At 40.6% G+C, this 12,475-nt stretch overlaps 1 protein-coding gene across 35 annotated transcripts in view; it reads right to left on the bottom strand.

The window, feature by feature from the left end:
• Positions 1–11,563, bottom strand: part of TEAD1 (TEA domain transcription factor 1) — a 167,329-nt gene extending 155,766 nt beyond the window's left edge. For 7 of the 35 annotated variants that reach the window (XM_083422995.1, XM_083423018.1, XM_083423008.1 and 4 more), the window contains exon 1: positions 9,711–9,945. The gene's annotated coding sequence lies outside the window, so the exon portion shown is untranslated. Of the gene's footprint in view, positions 1–9,018; positions 9,167–9,710; positions 9,946–10,189; positions 10,336–10,896; positions 11,029–11,118 lie in introns of those variants that run through there. The other 28 variants (XM_083422993.1, XM_083423016.1, XM_083422986.1 and 25 more) reach the window with 14 other exon arrangements.
• Positions 11,564–12,475: the final 912 nt, after the last annotated feature.

The raw sequence follows: 12,475 nt of genomic DNA, 5'->3' as shown, positions 1-12,475 counted from the left end.
CCCTCGGACACTGATGGCAGTTCCCTGACAACAAGGAAGTGAAAAATTGCTCTGGAGAAGGAATGGCGACTGCAGGCTACCTCTTAATTGGGAAGCCAAGGTCTGCGAGATCCAGCATTGCAATTCCCCCAGGCTATACAAAACCTCAATTCCGTTCTTTGCCTGCCACAATCTCTCAACTGGACAACCTGCACACATCCCAGCATGAAGCAACTGTGACACTCCCAGTCTTTATGACCAGGCACACTTCTATCCCCAGGTAAGGTCCTTTCAGTGCTAGATAGTATTAGTTATGTTTTTGCTATGCAGAAGTCTATATGCTACACACAGGCTAGGAAGGAAGGCTCACTGAAATCAAAGAGACTAGGGCTGGACTGTTTCCGTATATTCTGAAAGTATGAAAAGGATCAGTAGCTGAAGGAGGGGCAAAGTTACTGAAAATAATCCAAGTATGTTTAGGACTATAAGAAGTGTCCTGCTTTATGGGACCAAATGCTTAGGTTATTTTGCATGCTGTTTCCCAGGATGGGCAGATGATCATCAGAAGCTTAAAATCAGGACACAGGGCTAAAAACCATCATCCTCTGTTGCTTTCAGGTGACTTATCTTTGAGAATGTTGACTCGGGACATGGAAATACTATACAATCATTATGACTAGTAGTCACTGGGATCCTTATCCTCTATGGATCTGTCTAATCCCATTTTTAAAGTCATCCTGGTTGGCGGCCATTGCTACATCAAGAAGCAATGTAGAGCAAATTTGAGTTCAATAAAGTTTTGTTTTGTCTATCCTCAATCTCTCACCCTTCGGCTTCACTAGATGACCTTAGGTTCCAGTATGAGAAAATGAAAACAGTCTCTAGCCACTTTCTCCACATTACACATTATACATCTGCATCTCTCTCACGCACGTGCGTGCACACACACACACACACAACTCCAGCTAGTGTTCCCAGTTGAACTGTTCTGTCACCTTTTCGACAGTAAGTACCAGCAGCATGTTTCCATTTCTTGTTCAAGTGGAGCCTATCCCTTGTCCCAAAACATCCCTAGTACCTAAATCCAAACTCTTGCTCCTGATACCACCATCTAATCCATGCTGAAACCCCTTAGCTCCACCTGATCAAAAACAGCAAAGTAAGAGGTGTCAATATACAAGTGGTACATAGAAATTATCCTTCCAATTACTTTCAGGATGGAAAAACAAAAGCAAAGAGCATTCCTAAAAGCGATCACGACCAAACAAAATATATTTCTCACCAACATTCTAAAATGCTTTCTGACATTGCCAGTCCCAAATTATTCTCAGTTAAAATAACAGTCCAAAATTAGTTTTAAAATGCTTGTTGCTTTTTCAGGAAGATAAGACTCTTCCATGGCCACATGCACACACCATGCCTGCAGCTGACCCAGTTTCCTCCAATTCATTGAATACACAAGATATGCTAAAACTATTCAGAAAATGAGACCTAAGCTGGCAGAGACCTAGTGCATATCCTTAAACAAAAATACTGCCAATCTGCCCTGGTCATCATCAACACTGTGAAGCATACTGAAGAAATGTCGGGACTTGAAATCAGTGGTTAAGGTGGTCTGAAAAGAAAGAATATGGTGGCACTAAACAAGGGCACTTCTTAGAGAGATGCCCTAAAGCATGTAGAATAAGACAAGCTAAGCAAAGAAAACAGAAGAGGGTATATAACTTTAAACAAGAATAGTGTTAGGATGAAGGGGCCAAGGGAAAGGCCCCCTGAGGCAATGAATGTTCCGCAGGGTCAGAGGGCAACATAGAAGGATTCTATCCCAAGGCCATTTAATGAATGTGAATGAAAGACTATTACAACTGATATTTTCTGCTACACAATACAGAATAGGCAATGATGGAGCTTCTACCACATTCTGGGTCTGCTGAGAATTTACTGTATTCTTTGAAAGACCCAAATCAAATAAGATTAAGGTAAAATTAAGGATAAGATGTATTAGATTTTCTTACAGTGCATTAATCATATTTGAACCCTAAATCAATAAATAAGATGACGCAAATATTCTTTTTCAAGAATTTTTTGAAGATCACATTCATCCCATTGATTTGATTTAGCCTGTTTGTTTAGGCTGCAGACCTATGCAGTGGGCAACTTCCTTTTCCAGCCCTAAATAAATATTTTATTTACTGAGATATTTCTATACCACCTTTCATACACAACAAGGTGCTCTGCAAAAAACAGAAGCACAACAACATAACCAATTCAGAATAAAATAATAGCCACTAGGGTCAAAGGCAAATAGTTAAAAGAAACCAACTGGAAATAAAGGCCAGAAATAATGATGATGAAGATGATGATGATCCTGCCCATCTGGCTGGGTTTCCCCAGCTACTCTGGGCAGCTTACAAGATATCTAAAAGCATAATAAAAAGAACAATTTTTAAAAACCTCCCTAAACAGAGCTGCCTTCTGATGTCTTCTAAAAATCAGATAGTTGTTTGTTTCCTTGACATCTGGAGGGAGGAGTTCCACAGGAAGGGCGCCACTGCCAAAAAGGCCTCAGAGCCATGTATTTTCAGCATACATAAATGTAGGAAGCTGCCTCAGTTCTGAGGGGAGACAGTGCCACTGAAAAGACACTCCTCGTCTGGCCGCCTCTAAGCAAACCACTGAAGCTGATGCCACAACATATCTCAGATGCAAACCTCTCTCAGCATCTTCATACTTTCAGGTGAAAGGGGCTTTTAAAAATTATGCTTTCCACAGACGCAAAGTAAACTACAAATGCAAATCATGACCAAACATTTAGAAATTATGAAGCTAGACCTAGGGAAAGCATCACAAGTTTTAAATCCGACTCCCAAGTTTGGTAGGTAGCCATATGACAGTTTAGCACCTAAGCTACCCTCTAGAATAGTGGTACCCAAACTGTTTCTTTTTCCATGAACCACCTGAAAACTGCTGAGAGTCTTGGCTGACCACTTATGACTTTCCTACCTGTTGCAGGAACTGGAATATCCTATGCTAGAGGCTGCATGACATTTAATTGTATTTTATTGGTTCTTTTATTTCTTACATCTTGTATTTTATTGGTTCTTTTATTTCTTACATCTTGTATTTTATTGTATCCCATATAATTCAAATTGCAATACAATAAAAGAAATAAAGGAATCAATAAATATACAATTAAAAATCAATATGAATGTTGCCATTCATCACCCAACTTCAGCTACAAATCCACAGACATTTCGCAGGCTGCCTTAATGAAGCTGATGGACCATTGGTGCGAAACCCTGCTCTTTGATACATTGATGCACCCTTCAAAATGTTTACCTCAGAATTGTTTTTGAAGAATACGATCCACTCACTAACACCAGAAGGATGAAGGCTTGAGACAAACCACATCACTGTCATGAGAGTCAAAAGAATTCAAGGACTGCAAAAAATTCAGAAAGAATTCCAGAATGCTTTGGACCATGCCCTGTGTTCTTTGAGCTCTACAACTAATCCACAGTTTCCATTTCTTATTTTCATGACCACTTGCCTGTAGACGGGAATACCAGCGAGAATCTGCGATAAAAACTAAAGGGCTAGAAAGTTTGCAAACAGTTATGCTGCAAGATATTTGTAATATGCAACATGCAAAAAAGGGGGTTGGGGGAGAGAGATTCCACTGAAAGGATAACTGGATAAAGGAATATTGGACACCTGAATGAGCGGAGCCTGTAGCTGCTGGTGATTCAAACACGAAGCATATCAAAATGCTCTTGATAAGCTAAACTAGCAGATAGCTTATCTGAAGCATATACTAGCCATATGGTGCCACAACTTCTGTTGCCTGTTGCTAGCATAACAATAGGCTACTGCAGACTTCTACTGGAAGCACTATTTGACAAACTGTCAACAGCATTCCCTCCCCCCAAGAGCTCTGGGGCAATGGCGTGCATGTCTATTTGCATTAATAAAAAAAAAACAGGTGAACAAAGAGTAAACCAGATGTCAACTTTAGAAATCGAGCTGTCTGGTTTAGGAGAGTTAACAGAGGCAGACAAACTGCTAGAGCTCAAAGCTAGACAATGAGCTTCTCTCAAAACACTCTGGCCTAGGGGAGTGGCTATTTAAAACACTTGGCTTCTTTTATTTCAGCACTGTGGAAGTGAATTCTGCTCTTAAGTGCTGGCTCAAATGAAGTCATTTTGTTTCACTGGGGGTTTCTTTGCATTTCAGCAATGTGAGTGTGCACTGTAGCGAAGAATGAAAATGCATGATTTTTATTTTTTTTAAATGACTTTTCACTTTTAAGCATGAAATCCAATACATTAACCAACTTAATGCTTTGATTCTGTACAATACAGACAAATCCTGTGAACAGTTCGTTTAAGTTTAAACAAAATGGAAGTTATTATCCTCTTGTGCAAGAACTTTTGAACACTAGGCTGAATTGGAATTTACAACCCTGTCTAATGCCATAAAGGCAAGGTGTGAATAGTGATAGATAAGAATGATTTACAGTTGGGCTTTTATAAAACTGACAGATTCACATCTGGTTTACATTGCAGAATCATACAGATCCTTTTTCATGCTGCAATTATTTCTGTTCCCTTATGTTTTTCCTAAAAGCATCTCAAAAACATTGACAAAACACATATTAATATCCAGAATAGTGGCCTGTGGTGTTTAACTGAATGTTATTATCTGGATTTTGTGTTATTTTTTTCACAATGAAATCTAATAAACTAAGTGCAATGTACCGGGGGGGGGGCGTGAAAGAGAGAAGTACACCCCAACACAGTCAAATACAGATAAATTAATAGATCTCTCTGTAGCAATATGAAAAGTCAAAAACATAAAATCTGAAAATGTATTTTCCTATAGAACTGAATATATATAACATTTTTGGGTTATCTTTTAGGATTCCTTTCATGTTAAGTTGAGAATGCACCTTGAACTCCTTCCAAAAAAACAGTACTGCACTGAATTATGATAATTAGAAGACTGTGTACATAAAAAAGGCAGTGCAATTGATGCATACTTTGGAAGAAAAAAATCTTGCTGCACAGAATATAAGTTCAATATGTTCTCACATAATTAACATTTCCCATAATTAGCAGCAGTTTTCAGTTTATGTCCCAATAAAAGTAATAGCATCCATTATCGTTTTAGATTCCCAAGCAGTGGCATTGTAATTGCTTTAAAAACCATGTTTAACTTTTGCTCCCGATAGCACTTTTGAGATACCAGCTTTTTCCTCTCAAAAATTATGCATCAGTTTGGAAACCCATCAGGCAGTTGTGTATCAATGGCTAGAACAAATCAAAGACATGGGGAAAGCTAGAACTCTATGGAGGCAACTTGGATCAGTAAAACAGGGCGTAGAAACAACACTCACATTGTCAAAAGAAGCAAAGAAGAAAAAGGCAAGGAAATAAAAGAATAGTAACAGATGTTACAGATTTCATTTGGCCGCCTTTAAGCAAATATTGCCATCATTTTAAGGGAATGCTGAAGATTTGGTTTGTCACAAGTCACTTCTCTTCCCTCCCCGTTTGAAATTGTTCCTCAAACCCACCTTCTCCAAAAAGTTTTTTCCTTGCCACTTAGGCCCCTTCCTCTGTTGATTTTTAAAAATACCTTAAGTACACATAGCTGCAGTTGACCATATTTATCCCTTGTTATTATTTTTGTCCTTCTCTCTGTGGTATCCCCCACAACTGTAAGTGCCTGGGAGCAGAGGTCTGGCTTTTTTTTACTTGTGCTAAACCGTGTAACACACCATGTGTTTAATGAAACTATTTAAACAAATAACTTTCTGCTCAATCATCTCAAGCTATAAAGTAGGGAAGTACCCTCTTACAATATGGAGGGTGCTTTTTTTTAAAAAAAATCCTCTCAGCATGCAAAAAATTCCAAAGAAAAAGGTACAACAACAAATAAAATGCACCATAAAGTATGTCTGTGATCCTAAAGCCTTTTTTTGCCATTAAGCTTTGGGACAGTAACCTTCAAGAGTAGACCTGTTCTAACCCCTAGGATTACTATTTTTATATATAGAACTGAAATCTTAAATTCTCCCACGAAAATTAAGAGGATTTAATGACACCACTACGGCCAGATATTCCTCTCTTTTAAGTCTTCAGACTCCAAACAGCATTATAAAATTTTATTGAGAGATTTAATGTTTGGCTTGTTTTATATTTTAAATACTGTGTTTGCTTTCTGACCTTGGGTTCACCCGAAGTAGGTGGGAAATAAGTTTAAAAATAAAAAAAAGAGTTTCTAGTAGCCCTATCCTAAATCCTGCAGCATTTGCAAATCAGTGTCAGGATGAGGCTTCACAAATGGTTACATCAGTCCAGCATCACAAGCTATGGATGTTACACAATCCATGTAGGGATATTATACACAGCTACAGAAGCGCAAGTGCCTCAGAGTGTGTATGGGCCACGAAAACACAGGAAGTTGCACTCATTATAATCCCAGATTATGAACTCCACAATCATAAAAGCACAAGAATGAGACTACTCTGGAAACTGATGCCACTCTGCACGTCATACGACATGTTATACAACAATCTAATAATAATAGTAGTGGTAGTTGGTTGTTATTTTACTGCTCTTCCGCCTTGTCTGCCCCAAGCATTGGCAGGAGAAAATAGAAAAGAAAGACTCTCAAGGGAGCTTCATGAAAAAAGGTGCTGTTAAAAGTATTTATTAATACTTTTGCCCACTATCAAATAGAGATTCCACATACAGAAGCACATTTCCTTAATGCACACATACATCTGAATACATAGCTCCATTTGAGTTGTGATGCTCTCTGGACCACAGTGAACAGGCAAGATGAGACTTTTTAAGTGGATGGGAGGACCTGCAGATCCAGAGCAGGATTGAGATCTTGATATCTAAAGATGAGGATTCAGTAAGGACTAGCACCATTAATGCTTTTGTCGGTAGTGCAATTGTCACATTTCTAAACATAACACAGCTAGTGATTTTCACAGTATACAGTGTTAGTTTAAACTGAAATCAACATACAAGGCACTGCTAATGCCTCTCCCTAGTTACCTCATTTACTGCCCAATGCTAGCCATGTCTACTCACAAGTAAGTCCTATTGAATTCGATGGGGCTTACTCTCAGGTAAGTGGAGTTTGGAATGCAACCTACTCCCAAGTATCAAGTCCAGTAAGAGTTTTCAAGTCTAGCAATACAAGACCCAAACTTTCAGATTCTCTCTCACATAGAAGGTTTCATTCCAAAATAGTAAATAGCAATAATTCAGTTTCAATGCATAACTGAGTACTGTATCTGTAACAACACACACATGCCAATAAAAGCCCAAGAGACTTTATCTGCTGTGTGTGTCCCTTTAAGAAACATCCCCCCCCCCCTTTGCTGTTCCTGTAACAGTGCCATAAATCTCTTTATAAATCAATGGACCTACAAAATCTAGGAAATAATTTCTGTTCAAATTTGTGCCCTGTAGTACTTTATGGACAGTGTAATGTTTTCCAAGTTGCATAACCAGGTGATAATATATAAGCATTGCTTACACTTCAATTACATATTTAGGGAAATATTTTAGTTAAAACAACGATGTAAATTACGTTCTTCTGTTATATCATTTCCCGACAAACCACAGTATAAAACAATCTCATGTACATAAACATATTAAGTATTAAATCAGCAAAGTTTTGATCACATGACTACGCATGCACGAGCGCCCTGATGCAACAAATCTTTAAATCCTGAACTAATGAAGTAGATTTAGGAAACTAGGCAGCAAGTTCTACTATTTCAAGTGCAATAAAAAATGCATTATTATATTAGAAAGATCACTGGTTTAAAGTGTGAGCACATATGCTGCATCTTGTATGTGTTTTGGGGAGGGGGGGGGAAATACACAGTTTAAGAGATTATTCCTTACTGTCACACACAATCCAAGCAAAACTCTGAATTATGGAAATGAGCCCCAAATCAGGTTTTTTCACAGTAAGTACAGACTACACAGCCATCTTACTGCTAAAGGGTATGGATTCACAACTACATTTTGCTACAAAACAAAAAGGGTACTTTTACCCTTCAAGGATCTCATCATAAGAGGTCTTTGCATTCTGGCCCTCCTATACACTTAAGCAGTCACATTTAACACTTCATTGTTATTGAATAACTGGGATATCGATTGTACCCTTTTGCTGTGTTGAAGCCTGAGAATTTTTAAAGTAGGGTTGCTGATCTCTGGAATTACATCTTCTACAGTTTGGGACTTTCTGCCTTCAAAATAGCTGAGCTTAACTTTCATTATCAAGGGAAAGCACCACAAAAAGCCTAGATTGCTTCCTAGACCTAGATCATCATCCAAACAAGAGAGAGAAAGAAGTCGACTTTCAAAGTATTAAAGTAGGTTTCCAGTCACACATACATTCTTCAAACACCAAAACCCTTCCAGCTGGAATTCACTAAGGACCCAGATCTCGCTTGTGCTAGGACTGTTCTTTTCCACTGTTTACTAAACTTCCCTAAAAGCAGATACGATTCAACTAAAAAGCCCACATAAAACCAACATTTCACTCGAGTCTCCTCCTTGTGATAAGTTTAGTGGACGCATTCCAGGTTTTGGTACTGCATACAAAACGAAGGCATATCAAACATGTATCAAACATACTTTTCATATTTTCAGCAGCACTAGGCATCTAAAACTATTTGCGAACACTAGGCAAATTTAACAATGAGGTACACTACTGTCTCATTAATACTTTAATGTCATTCCGCATAAAGAAAAACATAAAAGCCATTACAATGGTCAAAATAGGGTGCTAATCAATACACCAGATATTTGATCTTCCTGGATGCATCTAAAATATTTAATGCAATTAGTGCCTCCAAGCTATAAATTATATTGTCAACAAATCAGCACAGAAAAAGAATTGTGAAAGCTTGTCTAACTGCCAACAGAATTTCCTTAAAATAAAAAAAAGATAATACCCTTGAATCAGCTCTAAAATTCAGATAGGCCTGAAGAGCTTTCTGTTCACCTTTTGAAGTGTTATGAATTCCCAACATTCCATTTGAAAAATATGTGGCGCATGCATATATAGAGGCAGCCTCTGGAATAAGGCAATGTAACATTGCCCTCTGAATTATCTGAAATCTCCTTAGCATGCACCATCAATACAGTCTAATGTCCTTGCAGTGGTATTTCCCAACTATTTATAGAGATGGCAAAACACTATGTACCCAAGGGCAGCCATTCCAAATTTAGGATTTATTAAAAAACAAAAAAAGTTGCATGATATAAGAGCATGTCTCCAGTTACTATTTGTGTTCCCATTGCATTGTACATAATTATCCTTCCCTTTAAGCAAATTCAAGCTACCATAAGATTTACACATCAATATAAAATCTATATTAAATTCAGAAAATGCAGTCATTAATTTTTTTTAAAAAACCACGCTTGATACTTATATGTATGTATCTCAGAAAACTACAGCTAAGGGTGCTATCTTTCCTTTTTTATCAGCAAAGGGAATAAAATGCTAAGTGCTCCTGATAAGGAGTTTTAGCAGAGCTACTTTTTTTTTTTATTGGCCACCTTAAATCAGAATTTACATGTATAATATTTTAAAGCCACCCCGTGCAAATGAAGTGTGATCTAGGAAATGTTTTAGAAGATTTCCATATTTTACATCACTAGCAGCCATTTACAATGAGAAAATAAAGAACATACCTGCTCGCTAACTTTTGAAACATTTATTGAGGTCACTTTTCATTTCCCCAAATCAAAAACAGATACTTGCTTCTAATCGTTTAACGACTCTCCTGAGAAACACAGGTGGCTGGTATTTCATTGTTTCATAAATATTTTTATACAGTGACACCAATGAGCATTAAATAAATCTATTAAATCAAGTCCAGGGTTGTGTGTGCTTCCTTCCACCCCAACACCCCTTCGAATCTGAGTTTTACTGTTGGAGTAACACAGTATCTCTCTCTCTCTCTCTCTGTGCCTTCTTGTGTTTTGTTTTGGATTGTGATAAACTAATTTCCCACCAAGACTAAGTGGACTTCCTTTCTTTGAAAGTGTGAATTCTGTGAACAAAGACTACTTTCTGCCCTCTGGGAAGCAGCTCCATTAATGTGTAAAGAGGGGATGTGCAAGATCCCTTTAAAAGGTTAAGGGGAAATAAATAATCCTAGGGTTCCTACCGAAAGGAAGTTTTCCAGGGACAATATCCGCGTTTTGTTGGAACTGCGACTTTGTCTTTTTTGGATACAATGTTTCTGCTGACTCCGGAAAATTTTCCACTTGAATGTGCAATTAACCAGCAGTGGCAGCAGCAGCAGCAGCAGCTCTGGAGAAAGCAAAGAAGCAGCAAAAGAGAACATTCCTTCTTTCATCTTTAAGAGGGAAAAGAAATTAAAAAGGGAAGAAGGGGCGGGAGAGAGAAAAGCAAAAAGCAAAAACTCAAAGCTCTAAAAAGCCAGCCAAATCTCAGATCCAGCCACTTTTCCAAAGCTCGGCACTAGGGAGAGAAACTCGAGGGGTAGGATCAATTTACTTTGCAAGGCCTGATCTGCTCCCAACTTATTCCTTCTTGGCGAAAAATGTGAAAAATGCCAAAGATTTGTCTGTGTGTGCGCGCGCGAAAGAGTGAGTGTGTGTGTTTGAGGGCGCGAGCGCGCGCGCGCGCCCCAGGCTGCAAAGCAGTGACTCAGGCAACTAAATGAAAGCAGCAACAGCAAGAAGGAGCAGAGCGAGAGAGGGAGAGAGGAACGGCCGCCTGTTGCAGCTCTGCCTGAAAACCCCCCAAAGCAGCCAAAACTCCACTCAGAAACAACTCCCTCCACCTCCCAAGGCGACTTTCCGGATTTCGTTTTATTTTGCCCCCCCCCCCTCACATTTCCCAGATCACCTGCAGAGATTGAGAAGAGAGGAGGAGGAGGAGGGGGTCGTGAAGGAACGAAAGAGGGACGATCGGCATGATTCTCCCAAGTAAATAACAGAGGACAAGCCCCCCCCCCCGCTCCTCTCCTTGCCACACAAAGCAACGCGAAATCTGCAGGGAAGCAGCCAGCTCCCTCCAGCCCCCACGCGCCCCAACAAACAGCCAGACACAGACCCGCACAAAACTTACCTCCACTCCACTCCCCACCTTTGCAAACACCACCAGCCTTTTGCAATTCAATTGCAAACTTCTTCCAGCTTTCCCCTGGGGACTTGGCTTGCTTAATTTCCAAGCCTTGGTGTTGTTTGGTAATTTTGGGGGGGAGGTGATTTTTAAAAAAATTTTTTTTTTGCTTGTTGTTGCTATTATTATTGTTGTGGTGGTTATTTGGAAAAAGAGAGAGAAATCTCTTAATGTGTGTGCGTGTGTGTGTGTGTTTGGGCTCTACAAGCTTGTTGGCTTGCGGGATTATTGCAAGCCCTTGCCAGTGCTTCGTGACTGCCCCCAGACCGGTGGCGGGCAGGGCGGGCTGGGCTTTCGAAACGGGCTTGTGCGGCGCGAGCGATGCTAAGAATGTTCGGAATGAGAAGAGGAATGAAATGAACGCGAGGAGCGGACTCTCGACAGCGGAGGCGGAGCCACGGGCCGCGACAGCCCGGGGAGGCGGAGGGGAGGAGCCACCGAGCAGCTGGTGACCTCATTGGAAAGTCCGGGGAGGAGGAAGCCGGAGAGGGGAGGGGAGGAGTTTCTGGGGAGAGGGAGGGAGAGATCAGATCGCGTGGGGAGGGGCGGGGGGAAGAGGTCACCGAGAGCCACCTGAGCATCAGCCGGAGGGCAAGAGCGCGGCGCTGAAATGGGATCCTCCGCTCACATGCCGAGGCACAATCGGGAAGGCGGAGCGTGGCTGGCTTGGCGCACCGAGAGGGGGAAGAGGGAAGAGGATCGTTCCAGCTGCGACTCCCATCGGAGGATACAGGCAACAGGATTGCAGCGCCCTGGGGACGGACGAGGCTGATGCAAACTTTCTAGGGCTGGGTCGCGCGCGCTTTTGGAGAGCCGGAGTTGGCGCTTTCCTCGTGAAATGGAGGAAGGAGCGTCGGGTCGTCCTTTTTCAATTGATTTTATTTTTTGCAAAATTTAGAAATACATGCACAAAGATAAACAAACCAATCACGATTCAGAGACGCTCAGTTAGACGTAAAATCGGGACAGCAACCTGGAAAAGAACTGCCGTTTGTGGTCCGAGAGGGCTAAAGCGCAGGCGACTCTGGAGCTTTGCATCGCCCTGCTCGCGATAGTCCATATCGCGTGCCTTTCTTGTCCTTGCGACAGCATCGCACCCTTGTGGAAATGCACTCCCGAGGGAGCTGTTGTAAGTCACTTGCAATTAACTGTCTGAGTTCCACGTGGAAAGGAGAGACATTAAAAATGTGCCACACACGGGGGAAATGTTTGCCACGGGCACTTTCTTGGGGGCGTAGAACAAAGAGCATATAGTGCAATTCTAAAAATGTCTACTCATAAGTAAGCACCACTGCGTTCTGCG

This window comes from Podarcis tiliguerta (genome assembly GCF_965153285.1).
Source record: "Podarcis tiliguerta genome assembly, chromosome: 1".
In the NCBI taxonomy this organism is placed as follows: domain Eukaryota; kingdom Metazoa; phylum Chordata; class Lepidosauria; order Squamata; family Lacertidae; genus Podarcis; species Podarcis tiliguerta.
The sequence above is the reverse complement of the archived record's forward strand: the minus strand, read 5'-3'. Positions and strand labels throughout refer to the sequence as shown.